Source organism: Phasianus colchicus, chromosome 15 (genome assembly GCF_987193195.1).
Source record: "Phasianus colchicus chromosome 15, bPhaCol1.hap1.1, whole genome shotgun sequence".
Lineage (NCBI taxonomy): Eukaryota > Metazoa > Chordata > Aves > Galliformes > Phasianidae > Phasianus > Phasianus colchicus.
In genome coordinates, this window is record NC_143450.1 from 1,025,916 (window position 1) to 1,039,015 (window position 13,100).

General features: G+C 52.0%; 1 long non-coding RNA gene across 3 annotated transcripts; it reads left to right on the forward strand.

Moving 5' to 3' along the window:
- Positions 1–506: 506 nt before the first annotated feature.
- On the forward strand, positions 507–12,851 carry LOC116237742 (uncharacterized). Of its 3 annotated transcripts, XR_016471314.1 has the most exons (6): positions 507–690; positions 1,136–1,697; positions 1,793–1,966; positions 4,504–4,724; positions 10,940–11,441; positions 12,548–12,851. It is a non-coding gene; the product is annotated as an uncharacterized LOC116237742 (long non-coding RNA). The 3 variants fall into 3 exon arrangements; XR_016471313.1 differs by lacking the exons at positions 10,940–11,441; positions 12,548–12,851 and adding an exon at positions 7,921–8,415 and having other exon boundaries at positions 507–810; positions 1,481–1,697; XR_016471315.1 differs by lacking the exons at positions 507–690; positions 10,940–11,441; positions 12,548–12,851 and adding exons at positions 800–837; positions 7,921–8,415 and having other exon boundaries at positions 1,481–1,697.
- Positions 12,852–13,100: the final 249 nt, after the last annotated feature.

The following is a 13,100-nucleotide window of genomic DNA, read 5'->3' on the forward strand; positions in this document are numbered from 1 at the left end:
TGGCCACTCCTGCCCACACTAAGAGGGAGCATGGCTCTGCACACTGGATGGGACAGCTGATCACTGTTTCCCATGAGTTTGCTGGGGAGGTTGCAAAAACCACCCAAGCTGACCCACTGGTCTCCCAGATTGCTTCCCTTCCTGCACTGCCTCTGCCAGGACTAGGATGGCAGATAGCTGCTGATGGCTGTCCCAGTGGCACTCTGACCCCATAATCAGTTCTGGGGGACCCATAAACGTCTCCCAAGGCTGCTGGGTGTGATAAGGCACTCAGAGAGCCTGCCAAGGGAGGTGCAGGTAAGGACAAATCCACCTGCAGTGAGATGGAAAAGGTTGCAGAGAACAAAATAGATCTCCTAGCAAATGCAGTGCGTCCCCTCCATACTCAAACACCCCAGCTGGTCTGAATTTGAGGAGTCCAGGTGGCAATATTTGCTTTCCACCTGGGATCTTCTCTTATCAGACTGTGGTTTAAAGCCAAGCCTATTTGCTGAAAGCAGCCAGGATGTTCCTAGGGAATTGGTGCTGCTCACAGCCAGGTGAGCCTGACCTACACAGACCCCCAGGATCCATGGGGGCATTTATTTCCTGTTTGTCCACCTTGGGTGAAAAAAAGTAGGTCTGTGCAAGTCAGGGTGTAACAGTTTGCCAAGGGTCTGTCAACATGCAAGAATATCTGACGCCTGCAAGGTGAGTGGAAGCAGATCAGGTCTGGAAGCTGGTGAGGGGTGAGGTCACACTGCATAGAGTGTGTGACCTCATCTCCAGACAGAGCAGCAGAACTGACCCATCCCAAGATGGGCAGCGGAGGTACAGTTCTTTCTTAGGCATCCTCAGGTGCACAATCTCAGTGTGGTCAGTTACTCTTTAGCAGAGACATGCACGTCAACAGACAGATTAAAAAAATCCCAGCAGCACGCAGGAAGTTTTTATTTATGCATAGCTCAGAAGAAACCTCCATCTTTAAGGCTCAAGGAAAATACCTTTATACCTCATACCACAGGGATGGGGATCCCTGCGTAAAGTTACCTACAGACAGGGTATAAAGAGAACAGAGCCAGGCTCTTCTCAGCATGTGCAGTGCCAGGACAGGAGGTTCCCTCTGACCATCAGGAAATGCTTCTGTGTTGTGCAGGTGACAGAGCATTGGCACAGAGATCAGAGAAGCCAATGGGTCTTCATCCATGGAGATGGTCAAAAGCCACCTGGACGTGGCCCTGGACACCTGTCCCCACTTGAGCAGAGGTTGGAGCAGATGGACTCAGAGGTCCTTTCCAGCCTCAACCAGTCTGTGATTCTGTGATCTTGCTGGAGGTTGCATTTCCAGTCCCTCGTTCCTCCCTTCAAGCCAAAGCCATGGCTTCCTGTAGCTCCCTCCTCTTCACTCGCCCATCAGGGTGGCTGTCACGAACCCCAAGCCGATCTCCATTCATTCCTGCCTGTGCGGGGCAGGCAGCCACCCTTCATTGTTTCCCTGCAGCCCCAGGAAGCAGTGGGCTCAGCATGTGGGCAGAGCTATCACATCCAGGAAGCTTCACCAGCCGCCTCCACGCCAGGGGAACTTTGCAGCCCTTCCAGCACTGACGTGGCCGTGGTCAAGGACATGCAGGCAGACTGCACATCCCACGCCGAGCTGCTCCTGCTGCCCAAACTTCCTCAGATCTAGGTCACTGCCTCTCCCCCTGCCACCGTCGGAGGTGGGGAATAACTGCCTTCATTTATGTCATTACGTTGGAGGTATTTATAGTGTGTGATCAGTGCCCTTAAAGAATTCCCTCTCCTGACTCCACAGATTGCACTGTCTCCATGTGTTCTCCCTGCCTGTGCTGATGGCTGCGTTGTGTTTGCTGACCTCTTGCATTTTGTTTGGTGACTTCCATCCACAGACTTCAGGGCAAGAGCTCTCTCCATTTCACCCCAGATGCTCCACTGTGTTCCATGTCTTTGTAAGCAGTCTGATCCTCAGGTACAGGGACACGGCAGGGATGTGTGACTGCAAGTTCAGCTCTCTGCTTGCTGGTCATTAAATTGTTCTGTCTCCTGGCACATCCTGCACCTAGGAGAGGCTCATCCAGAACAGGGGGACACGTTTCTTTGCAGAGCAAGAACAGCTGAAGCATGTGGTGAGGTGGCAGTGCAGACATCCAAAGTCTGGATAGGCCAACACAACTCCAGCTGTGCTCCTGGAGATTCTGGGGGCAGGATGGATCTAAGCTGCTGCTTGGATTAGCACAAGGGTGGATTTCTCCCAGCAGGTTCTGGTTTGGGTGGTGTTACCATGCATGGGCACTCTGAGCTTCCAGTAGGAACCACTCATCTCTTGTGCCCATGGTGGAACCCACTCAGAACCAAGGCAGGAGTATATGTGCTACCCCAGCCACCCAGGGCTGCCACCAGTCTTGCTCCAGAGGAATCACACAGTACCACTAAGCCATTTTCCTGGCTCAGAAAATGCCACTGCAGTGCGAAGTGCCTCTTTCAAAGACTGTGCCCAGTCCTGCCTGCACTGCCCAGAGTGAAGCATGCCTGAGGTCCAGGTGTCTCCTTGGTCTGTGCCAGGTGTCGGCATTATGCCCGTTTTTCTCAGTGATGCAATTAGCTCCCATCAGCTATATTAAGTTTTCCCTTTTTCCTGTGTCTTTGGCTCTTCACATGCCCATCTCCCTTGGGAAGGAGTCTCAGGGTCTTGGCTTGCAGAAACAGCTCAGTGTTAGTGCTGCCACGTTCAGAGCTGCTCAGGGTCACCTTCTGCCGTGGGCACTGCTGAAACCACAGAGCAGCTTCACATGGCTGGGCCCAGCCTGTCCCCCTGCGTGCCCCACTCCCACCCACAGCCCATCCTGGCATGCTGCTGGCCCGTCCCCATGCACACGGTGGCAGAGCCGCCTCTCCCAGCTGCACCAGCAGCCCTGCACGTCCCCAGGCATGGGCCAGGCAGCCGGCTCTGCTCTGCTCTGCTTTGGGAGCAGTGATGCAGCCAGGCTGGCTGCGCTGCTGTGTAGATGCTAAACTAGGCCAGCATATGGTGCTGTAGGTCCGTGGTATAGCTTGCAAGATATCCTACTGACCTGGGCTGTGAGAATTACTGTACGTCAGCCCAGCTGCTCCAGGGAAGCTTGTGTGGGCTGTCCCCGATTTTGCTTGTTTTGGGGGGGCTGATGTGTACATCCTGTAAGACCTGCCTCCCAGGCTGCACCAGGGCACATCTCTGCAGTGATGCTGCTGTGCTCGGAGCCCAGCTGCCATCGCTGCCCTCGCTGCGTGTCGGGGGCACACAGCCTGTATCTGTCCACAGGCACAGGTTTAGGGCCGGGAGTGTCCCTGCGGGGGGGTCACCCTGGGGGTGTCACTGTGGGGTGTCACTGTTGGCTGTCACCACGCCGGCCCCACGGCAGGCAGTGCTGGGTGACAGCCCTGCAGCCCCACTGCCCGCCCCTCCCTGGCCACGTTTAATGTCATCCTTTGTGTTTCCCAGGCAGGAAGAGCTGTGTGTACAAATAATTAAAGGGAAGAATCGGAGTGATTAGGGCAGATGATTATTGTCAAATTATGATTTATCTCAGAGGGAAATTAGTACCCCCCCTTCCCCCAAAGGGCTCAGCCTAGCGCAGTGAATGGGCACGGGTTTTTTGATTAATAGATGCCTTTAGAAGGTCACCTACATCCATTGCAGATTAACTCAGTGGGAAAAGTTCTTTCAGTAATTCAAGCTGTTGTTCTCACAAGCTGTCAGCTAGCTGCAAATCGGGAAGGTCCATCCGTTACAGGGCTGCTGGTTTGGAGGGGATCTTTCTTTCCTCTGGACACATAGGCGTGATATATGATGCGCAAAGACATGGATGGCCGAGAAAACAAGCTGTGGAAAGAAAACAAAAACAACTGCAGTGGGGAAGAGAGGTGGCTGGGTGGGTACAGAGCTGGGACTGGGGCTGGAGGGGCAGGGCAGCACAGCCTGTGCATGGCGCTGGAGCAGTGGCCCCACGGCAGACCCACGTGCTGCAGAAAGGTTCCAGTGGCCCCTTTTGCAGCTGTCCTGAGCTCCTCCTCACGTGGAGCCATTCGCTCACTTTGTGCTTCATCCATGCCACTGTTGGACATGACGTGGGGTGCCGTGGAGCCCTAGGGACCCCAAGTCCTAGCTTGACTTTTCTATGCTGTGGAGAGCTCTGGGCTGACTGCTGAGGTGGAATGACCACAGCAGGGCTTAACTGCTGCTCAGGCATCGTCCTGAGGGCGATGGGAGCTGGAGGGGGCCCAGTGAGGGTGAGGTGAGGACAGGTTGGGAACTGCACCGCTGAAAAGAAAAGCACCACATCGTGAGCCCACAGACCTATGGGCAATGTCAGAAATGCCCATGTCGCTATCATCTCCTTCATACTGACCTTCTGTAGGTGCTCAGTGAAATGCGCTGCCTTAAATCTCTGAGCTCTGTAACCCCTGAGCCTAACAAAGGCTCTGGAATAGGACCGACCTTCTCCTCACGTGTCCATCCTTGACCCACAGGTGATCTTGCTGAGGTGATGTCCTGCACAGTGCCTTTGTGTCAGTAGGGTCTGAACACAAAGCCCACATCTCTAATTGTGGTGGGAGCGATGAGATGGCGGCATACAGCCCACTGCAGGGCTGGTGTGCCATCAACCCTGTCCACCTGCTATGCATTCCAGGCAAAAGAAGCAGCAGTAGAGGAACCCACTGCTCTGCACATTAAGGTGGACAACAAAGAGGTAAGGAAGTTTCTATTACCTAGTAAACAGCTGTGATGATTGTATTTAGCTTTCTTTTTACAAAGGAATGCAATTTTAGCACAGTCATCAAAAATTCCCACAAACAAACATTTATTTTGCATCCACTTAGCCTTCATCATAAATCTATGTGCCAGGCATTAATAATATTTTCAGCAACAGATTGATTGACTAGAACAGAGTGTGGTTGTCTCTAAACACTAAGGGGTTCTTGACCGATTTATCACTTACTGAAGTCTGCATGTATTTCTGTCTGTACCACATTCCTTGTTATATACGTACCTGCCCTTTCCAGCAGATCCACCATGGTGGTGGTTACAGCAGATCTGGACATCTTGTTGCTAAATCTTTACCAGAGGTTTTCCTGGCACAGGATGGGCTTGGCATGCTTTGGTAAATGAGTCTTAAGGCCAGAAGAAACCACTTTGGGTGGCAGAGTGCAGAGACTTTGGTCCTGGTCCTGCATGGCGTCCAGGAGCACGAAGAAGGCTGAGGTCTTCCTACTGGAAAAGCCTTCTGCTTGGGACATTAAGAGCCTGCTGGTCTGGTTGATTTTAATGCAGGACTGAATATTTGGGAGGTTTGAGAGTATGTGAGAATCTTGCTTTGATACATTTGTATCTGAGTTGGTTTGAGACTTGCTGGGAAGAGCTTACACCTCTGGGTCACATCTCTTCAGAGGGTTTTGAGCTGGAAGGGTTACAACTGTTTACAACTGGATTTTGAGGGATTGGCCACACAGTGCATCTTCCCTGGAAGCAGGAGCTAGCTCTGGAGCTGCTCCCTGCACCTCAATCGTGCTAAGGGCAGGACACAGATAAAATGAAGGTGCAAGGAGGAGCAGAACACTGCTGTGAGAAAACAAGGGCCCAGGATAGGATTTCTGTGTGGGATCTCCACAAGAGCATCTGTCATCAGTCATCTGCCATCAGGCTTTAAGGAGGTTTATGGCAGGGATGCAGACAGAGACTCCTGCCTTCCCCTCCACCCAGCACCTCAAGGCTTCTCCTTGGCCTTGTCGGAAAAGGGCTCTGGGAAGCCAAAGTGAGGCTGGAAGGGATTCTGAGCCTCCACCAGAAAGGGGAGGCAGCTGGAGGAGAGATCGGGTGGGGTGTTTTATTTTTACCCCTTTCATATCCTCTGACCCCTCGGCAGGTGTTGGGACCTGCTGGTGTACGTACCATTATAGTGATAGCTGGTGTGACTGACTGTCTGTCTAATGGGTTGTTACAGCACTGCAGAGCCTGCCTTGCTCCGCAGGTTAACTGTGAGGAGCTGGGGAGATGAAGCAACACTCCTCTAAATTGGGCTGTGTATTGGGAGCACCAAGAGGTATCTCAAAAAAACACCCCAGCCTTTGCAAAAATTTCTTTAAAGTCTTTCACAAGGGAGTTCACAAACAAATGGATGAGATACCAGGAGTCAAAAGGGAGTTTTCAGGTGTTTTTTTTTTTTTTTCCCCTGTCTTTAAAAGGCCTGTGATGCTCAAGGAGTGTTCACTGCTCCTGGAGATGTGGAGATGCAGTAATGCCCACCTTTGCTTTGCTGTCCTTTGTGTGCAGCAAGGAAGCCAACAGCTCAAGGACGCTGCACCCCTATGCATGCAGCTGGGGGCTGCGTGCTCACTTCTGTAGGCAGCACAGCTCTGCAGGAGCCCAGCGCTGCTTTACACCCCTGCAAATCTGCTCTGACGCCCCTTACCAGGTATCCCACGTGTTGGATGTGAGTGCTCACAAGTGCTCACTATTTCCAGTGTGTAGCTGTGTCCTGCACAGATCCACGTGCGTCACCACCACTGTCCCCCAGGCTGGGTGGGTGGCCGTGCCCTCAGCTACAAGATCAGCTCTCCTCTCACGTGGGTCACCGCTGGACAGCAGAGCTGATGTGGGAGCCACGGGCTGGTGGTTGACACAGTGGTGCTGCTGCCTCCGATCAGCTGCGGGTGACCAACATCACAGCCATGCTGGGTGAGGTGTGGGTGATGGAAGGGCTTGGACTCTGGGCAGCAGGCTGGAGCAGTGTGGGAGGCAGGACCCTGCCCAGAGGACAGCACGTGAGCTCCCTGCAGCAGCGTGGGCTGAGGGCACCCTGCATGGTGGGAGGCAGGCGGCTGGGGCGGGATGCCTGAGAGCTGCCCCTTCTGAGAGGCTCCTGGAGGGACGCGGGCGACCACGCAGCTCCTGCTGCTGATGCCATGTGCGGCGGGAGCACACTTGCCATTTGTTCTGGCTCTCAGAACAGCGAGCTTTTGATTCCCTTGGTAGCGCTCATCTGCGCTTCTTTCTGCCCCCCTCCCTTCTCTGTGCCAACCACGTGCCCCCCAGCCCGTGGGCTCTGCTGTCATTGTTGGCTGCTGGTTCCACTGGCCTCAGCTTATTGCATCTGTTTTGATTTGCTGGGTCTCGCATTCAGCCATCCGTTCAGCTTTTATTGTACGTTTCTAAGCGTCAGCTCCGGGTGGTCATCGTCGGCTCCTTTCACTCAAGCCCGTGCACCAGCTGCATATTAATTGCTCTCCTTTCTCCTCTCGCCCGCTGCCTCCCTGTCTCGCCGCATGACATTTGCGGTTTGCAAACTTTGTGCAAACACATTGCTAAGCAAGGCCGGCCCTTCCCTGGGTGAAGGTGTGAGGAGGGCTTGGCGCACCACCTCTTACCACGAGGAGGGAGCTGAGGATCGCCCTAGGCAAATCTGCCTGTCTCTCCTGCGGGTCTGTGCTGGGAAAGCCGTGCGGGCAGCGCCGTCGGTGACGGATTGCTCTCCATTGTCTGCTGACTGCTGCTTTGTCCGGCCTAACTCCAGCGTCCTGAGCAACGGTGCTCTGACACTCTCCCTGGCCTGACGGTTGCTATGCCAAGCCAATTCCAGCTCGTGGATGGGGATGCTGAGCCTGAGGTTCCCTCTCCCCGGTAGCCCTCTGGTGCCAAGCGGGATTTCACCTTAAGAGCGATTGTATTGAGGGAAAAACGTGGTCGTGCTCACATACACGAAGTGCCTCCTTTTGCCCAGCCTTGTGCTGCTCCTGAGGGTTCCAGCACCTGCAGAACAGGCTGTCTTGAATCATGAGCCTGCCCCAGCTCTGAAGCATTATGTTGCTTAATGACTGATGATAACGTCTCCGTATGTAGGCTTGTAGCCTGGCTATCCATCTTTAAATTTAAAAATCTTTCCTCCTCAGCCATTACCTCCACCCCCATAATCATTCCTGTTGCTCTTCTCTGGATTTCACCTCATTTGTCCTCGTTGGGAGGCAGAGCAGAAGCCAACCAGCCCGGAGCCTGGGCTGGGGCTGAGGTGGGAGAGGAGGGAAGCTACACCGGAGCTCGGTGAAGCAGTGGCAGCCAGGCTGAGACCTGAGACACAGCCTGCACGACAGCCAGACCCTTGGGAGGCCCTTCTGCCTGGAAGCAGAAGCATCAGCAGTCAGATGCCGTTTTATTTGGCCAGGACTTGAAAATCCCCAGGGATGGATCCCCTGTGTCTGAGCTGTCCCAGGGTGCACCACCACCCGGGGAAGAAATCTTTTCTCCCATCTGATCTGAATATCCCACCTGGAGCCACCGCCTCTTGTTCTCTCATCCACCACTGATGAGACCTTGTGGGTTAATCACGCTGGCCTGTGCACTGGGGAAATAACTTCTTGCCTTGAGGTGAAATAAAGCTTGTCTGGCTGCCCAGCACAGAAAGGAATGTCTCCTCCTGTATCTGACTCGCCATCACTTATCAGAGCTGGCCGGGATCTCAGTGTGGCTGACAGCAGCTGCTGTCACCGTGGCTGTTCTGGAGCACAGCATCGCTCTGCTGAGCACCACTGCGGTCAATGGCATCTCCTCTCCATCACAGCAGAACCATACTATGCAACTTTAGCACAAGCTGCAGTGCTTAATGTCTGAGCAGGAAGCCTACCTCAGCCACAGGTGGGATTTTAGCATGGGTGTAGAGAATTCCTGAACTGCCCTTGATGTCATTTGCCAGCAAATCCTGCTCTGTGCCCTCACCTCTGTTCATCTGAGGGACATCTGTGGGACAAGTAGTTTGCACCTGAAGCTACAAGAAAGGAATCCGGTAAAAATGTTTTATAGGAATTTATTTCAATTGAAAGATCATGGAATCATACAATCGTAGAATGGCCTGGGTTGAAAAGGACCACAGTGCTCATCTGGTTCCAACCCCCTGCTATGTGCAGGGTCACCAACCAGCAGCCCAGGCTGCCCAGAGCCACATCCAGCCTGGCCTTGAATGCCTGCAGGGATGGGGCATCCACAGCCTCCTTGGGCAACCTGTTCCAACAGGCTGCCGTGAACTCAGTTTGACATTTCCTATCTTCTGCAGAATTACTAGTAGGCATTTTTCTTAGAAACCATATTTAAATAGACTGGCTTTTGTCAACTATGAAGTTTAGAACAGTTTTGAAGAAGGCTAATGTAAAAACAGACAATGAAATCTGGGTCTTTCCTGGACTTTCTGGGAAGCCTTTGTAAGTGCAGCAAGTGCAGAGGGAAACATTCAAACCATTTTTCAACTCAGAAAAGCTGATCTGGACGAGCTCCTTGTGAACATTGCTGGAGAGCCAACCTCAGGCAGGGAAGGGAGCTGATGAGCAGGGGGAGATGGCTTTTTGCATGGCCTAATAGTGATTGGAGGAGGGGAAAAGGTTTTAAATAAAAAGAAGGCAGATTTAGATTAGATGTTGGGAGGAAATACTTTACTCAGAGGGTGATGAAGCCGTGGCACTGCTGCTCAGAGAGCCGTGGTGCCCCATCCTTGGAGGTGTCCAAGGCTGTGGATGGGCTCTGGGCAGCCTGAGCTTCTTGGGGATGAAGCTGGGCTTTTTTAAGGTGCCCTCCAACCCAAGGCATTCCATGATGCTGTAAACCTTGTGAATACCAACCATGTGCATTTTCTCAGTCTCTCCATCTCCATATAATGACTACAAGCACATGGCTTCGATTATCCAGCACAAAGAAGTTTCTTGCAAGCTTTTGCCATGGGCAAGAAGGCCCAGCAGGAGGGGGAATTTTGATGTGTGATGCTATAAGCAAATGGACACGTCTGTAGCTGCTTCAATCTGTGCATGCATGCCCAGCCCCAGACAGTAAGTGCAACTTCGTACCTCGCTCTTCTCTGTGTTCTGAATAAAGGACTTTTGTCATTGCCAGTCCCAGGGAGTGGAGTTTGCATCTCAGCTTCAAAGACGAGTTAGTTGTCTCTTAAAGCGTTCAGGGTGGTGCCATTTGCAGAACCTTCTGTCCCCAGTAGCAGCAGCCTTAAAATTCTTCCAGCCATGGTTCATGTGAAGATCTTGCTTAACAACTGCCCTTGGTTTTGACAGCTTCTTGCCAGCTGTGGGCAAACTGGACAGGACTCAATGGCCCTGCCTGGCTGCCACATCCTGCCAAAAGCAGTCTACTCAACACTGCCTTTTCGATCCTCTCTTGTTCCATGTTTGAGCACATCTCAGTCCTACAGTCATAGCATGGTGTTTGACTGCCTGGTGGGTGAGGCTGTCAGTATTGGTTTTTGCTGATAACTTCCCATTGTTCATGTAAGACCCTGCTGTGATCTTTCTCCTGTACACACACTGATGGGGACACATGCAGACTGATGCCTTTGTCACCATCTCTCTTTCTGTCACTTCATAATATAGGCTTGGGGAGGTGACAGACTAGTAAGACAGTAGCAAGTAAAGCAAAGGAGAATATCCAAGTTGTGCTTGATTGGGAAAAAAAAAACCTCCATAGAGATGTTGCTGCCTTGGGACAAGTCACCACAGATGTGGAGGATTCACCAACCTTGAGATTTCTCAAGAACCCCATGACACAACAGGTGACCTGGTCACACAGTGGCCATAGTCCAGATCTTAGTAAAATGTACCAGAAGTCTGCAGGGGAACCCATCCCATCCCATCAACACTTCTTTGTGTGTGACGGATGTGAGTGCAGAAGACATTGTTTTTCCCTCTGGTTCAGTAACAAAGGTTGGGTGTATCCTCTTCCTATTCCACTCTTGGATTTCAGCCCTCGTGGAATGCAGAACTTCGATGAGGTTCCTCATTCATGCAGAACCCAAAATGTAGAAATGATACACACCAAAGTATAAGCAATTGATTTGTCCTGATTTTGGCATGTCCTAAGCCAACTTGAAAGTGTGTGAAAATCTCTCAGTGGGTCTAAAAGATAGACTTGTCCCTCTTTCAGATCACACCTGACCTGAAAAAGACATTGGAGTTCTTCTGGATGTTAAGGGTGGCAACCACTCAAGAAGCTTTAAGCAACTGGTTTTCTCAGCAGATGTCTTTTTGCTCCCACCATGAAATATTTGCCTGGACAGGCCAGCTGAGGGACAAAAGCAACATGGGGCAGCCCGGAGAGCCAGAAGAACTGTCTGCCTTCCATACCTCAAAGCCATCAGTTATAGCTTCTGACATCCACTGACGCCTGCCTAAATCACACCTTGGTATCTGAGCAAGCTTTACAGCTGTTGTGGCCAACAGCTCTCTGTCCATGTGGTGGTTGCTGAGGGGTGGTATCTTCCTGGGGTCAATCTTGGGACCAATGCTCTTCAGTGTCTTTATCAGTGACTGGATTGTGGGATCATGCACGCCCTCAGCAAAGTTTGCTGATGACACCAAACTGACTGGTGCAGATGTCTTGATAGAAAAATGAAGGGACACCATCCAGAGAGACCTGGACAGGCTTGGTAAGTAGGCACATGAGAATCTAATGAGATTTAACAAGTGCAAGGTGCTGCTCTTGGGTTGAGACAGTCCCAGGTATGAGTACAGACTGGGAGAAGAAAACCTTGAGAGCAGCCCCGTGGAAAGGATTTGGGAGTTCTGTGGAGGAAAAGCTGACACAGTCCAGCAGTGTGCTTGCAGCCTGGAAGGCCAGCAGTACCCTGGGCTGCATCAACAGAGGGGTGGCAGCAGGGGGAAGGAGGTGACTGTCCCTCTCTGCTCTGCTCTCACGGGGCCTCACCTGGAGTGCTGCATCCAGCTCCGGAGCCCCCAGCACGAGAAAGACAGAGAGCTGCTGGAGTGAGTCCAAAGGAGGCCATGAAGATGCTCAGAGGGCTGGAGCACCTCTCCTGTGAGGAAAGGTTGAGGGAACTCTGAGGAGACCTCACTGCAGCCTTCCAGTACTTACAGGGAACTCATCGAGATGAAGGAGACTGACTTTTTACATGAACTGGCATGATAGAATATGAGGGAGCAATTTTAAGCTAAAATAGGGAAAATTGGTTAGATATTGAGAGGAAATTCTTTACTCAGAGAGTGGTGAGGCTCTGGCACTGCTGCCCAGAGAGCTGTGCGTGCCCTATCCCTGGAGGTGCCCATAGCCATGGATGAGCCCTGGACAGCCTGAGCTGGGGGGGACAACCAGACCATGGCAGGGAGTTGGAACTCAATGATCTTGAAGTTCCCTTCCAACTCAAGCCATTCTACAATTCTGTGATAATCAACCCTTAAAGTTTCTTCTACCTAGGACAAATTAGCCTCCTGACTGAGGAAATAGATGATTTACTTAGGCAACATACTGTTTGTTTTCTAAGTCTGAGTAGGCAAATGTCTGTGGTGGATCCACATGGACAGGACAGGAGAGCAAAGCTTCCCAAAAGTTGCTGGGAAAGAGCAAGGTGTGATCCTGTTCTGGCCATGACATGGCCTGCTGGGGAAAAAGTTGATTCTGATAGCCAGATGGTGAATGCTTACTTCTTCCAGTTCCCTTGGGAGCTCTGGTTGTGTCTTATTAAGGGTCAGTTCCATCCAACAGTCCCTTCATGGTGTCTCTTCTTGCTACTGACAGTCCTCCTGCTCCCTGCTGACTTGTGTGTCATGTGGAGACCTCTGTAGAAAGACATGTTGGCACTGAGGTTCATGTTTCCATAGGAGATAGAAGGAGATGTAGAAATGCAGCGACTGTTTTATACCCAGCGTCCATCCTCCTCATCAATGCACCACGCACCCTGACCCTCTCAGCACAGAGTTTTATTTGCTGAGATGTTGTAAAAAACACTGTGAGAAAAAGTCCATCCTCTGTTTGAAAATCAACCAAGTAAAAATGGCACCTTTTTACTCAGCCCACCAACTCCCGTGTGCATCACTCTGAACTTGTGTGGCAGTGACAGGAATAAAATCGTGCTGCTCTGCGTGACTCACAGCTCTGCGGAGCTGGGATGGCTACAGGGAGGGAGCAGGGAGGATGCATTTTCTGGTGAATCATCAAAATGAGCAGCCTGCCCTTGGCACACATGCAGCCCCTTGTGAAGGCCACAGAGCAGCACAGGGGCAGGGGACAAAGCCACTGTGGTTGGAAGGCTGTGTGACGCAGGGGGTGACAGTCCAGGAGGTAAAAAGCA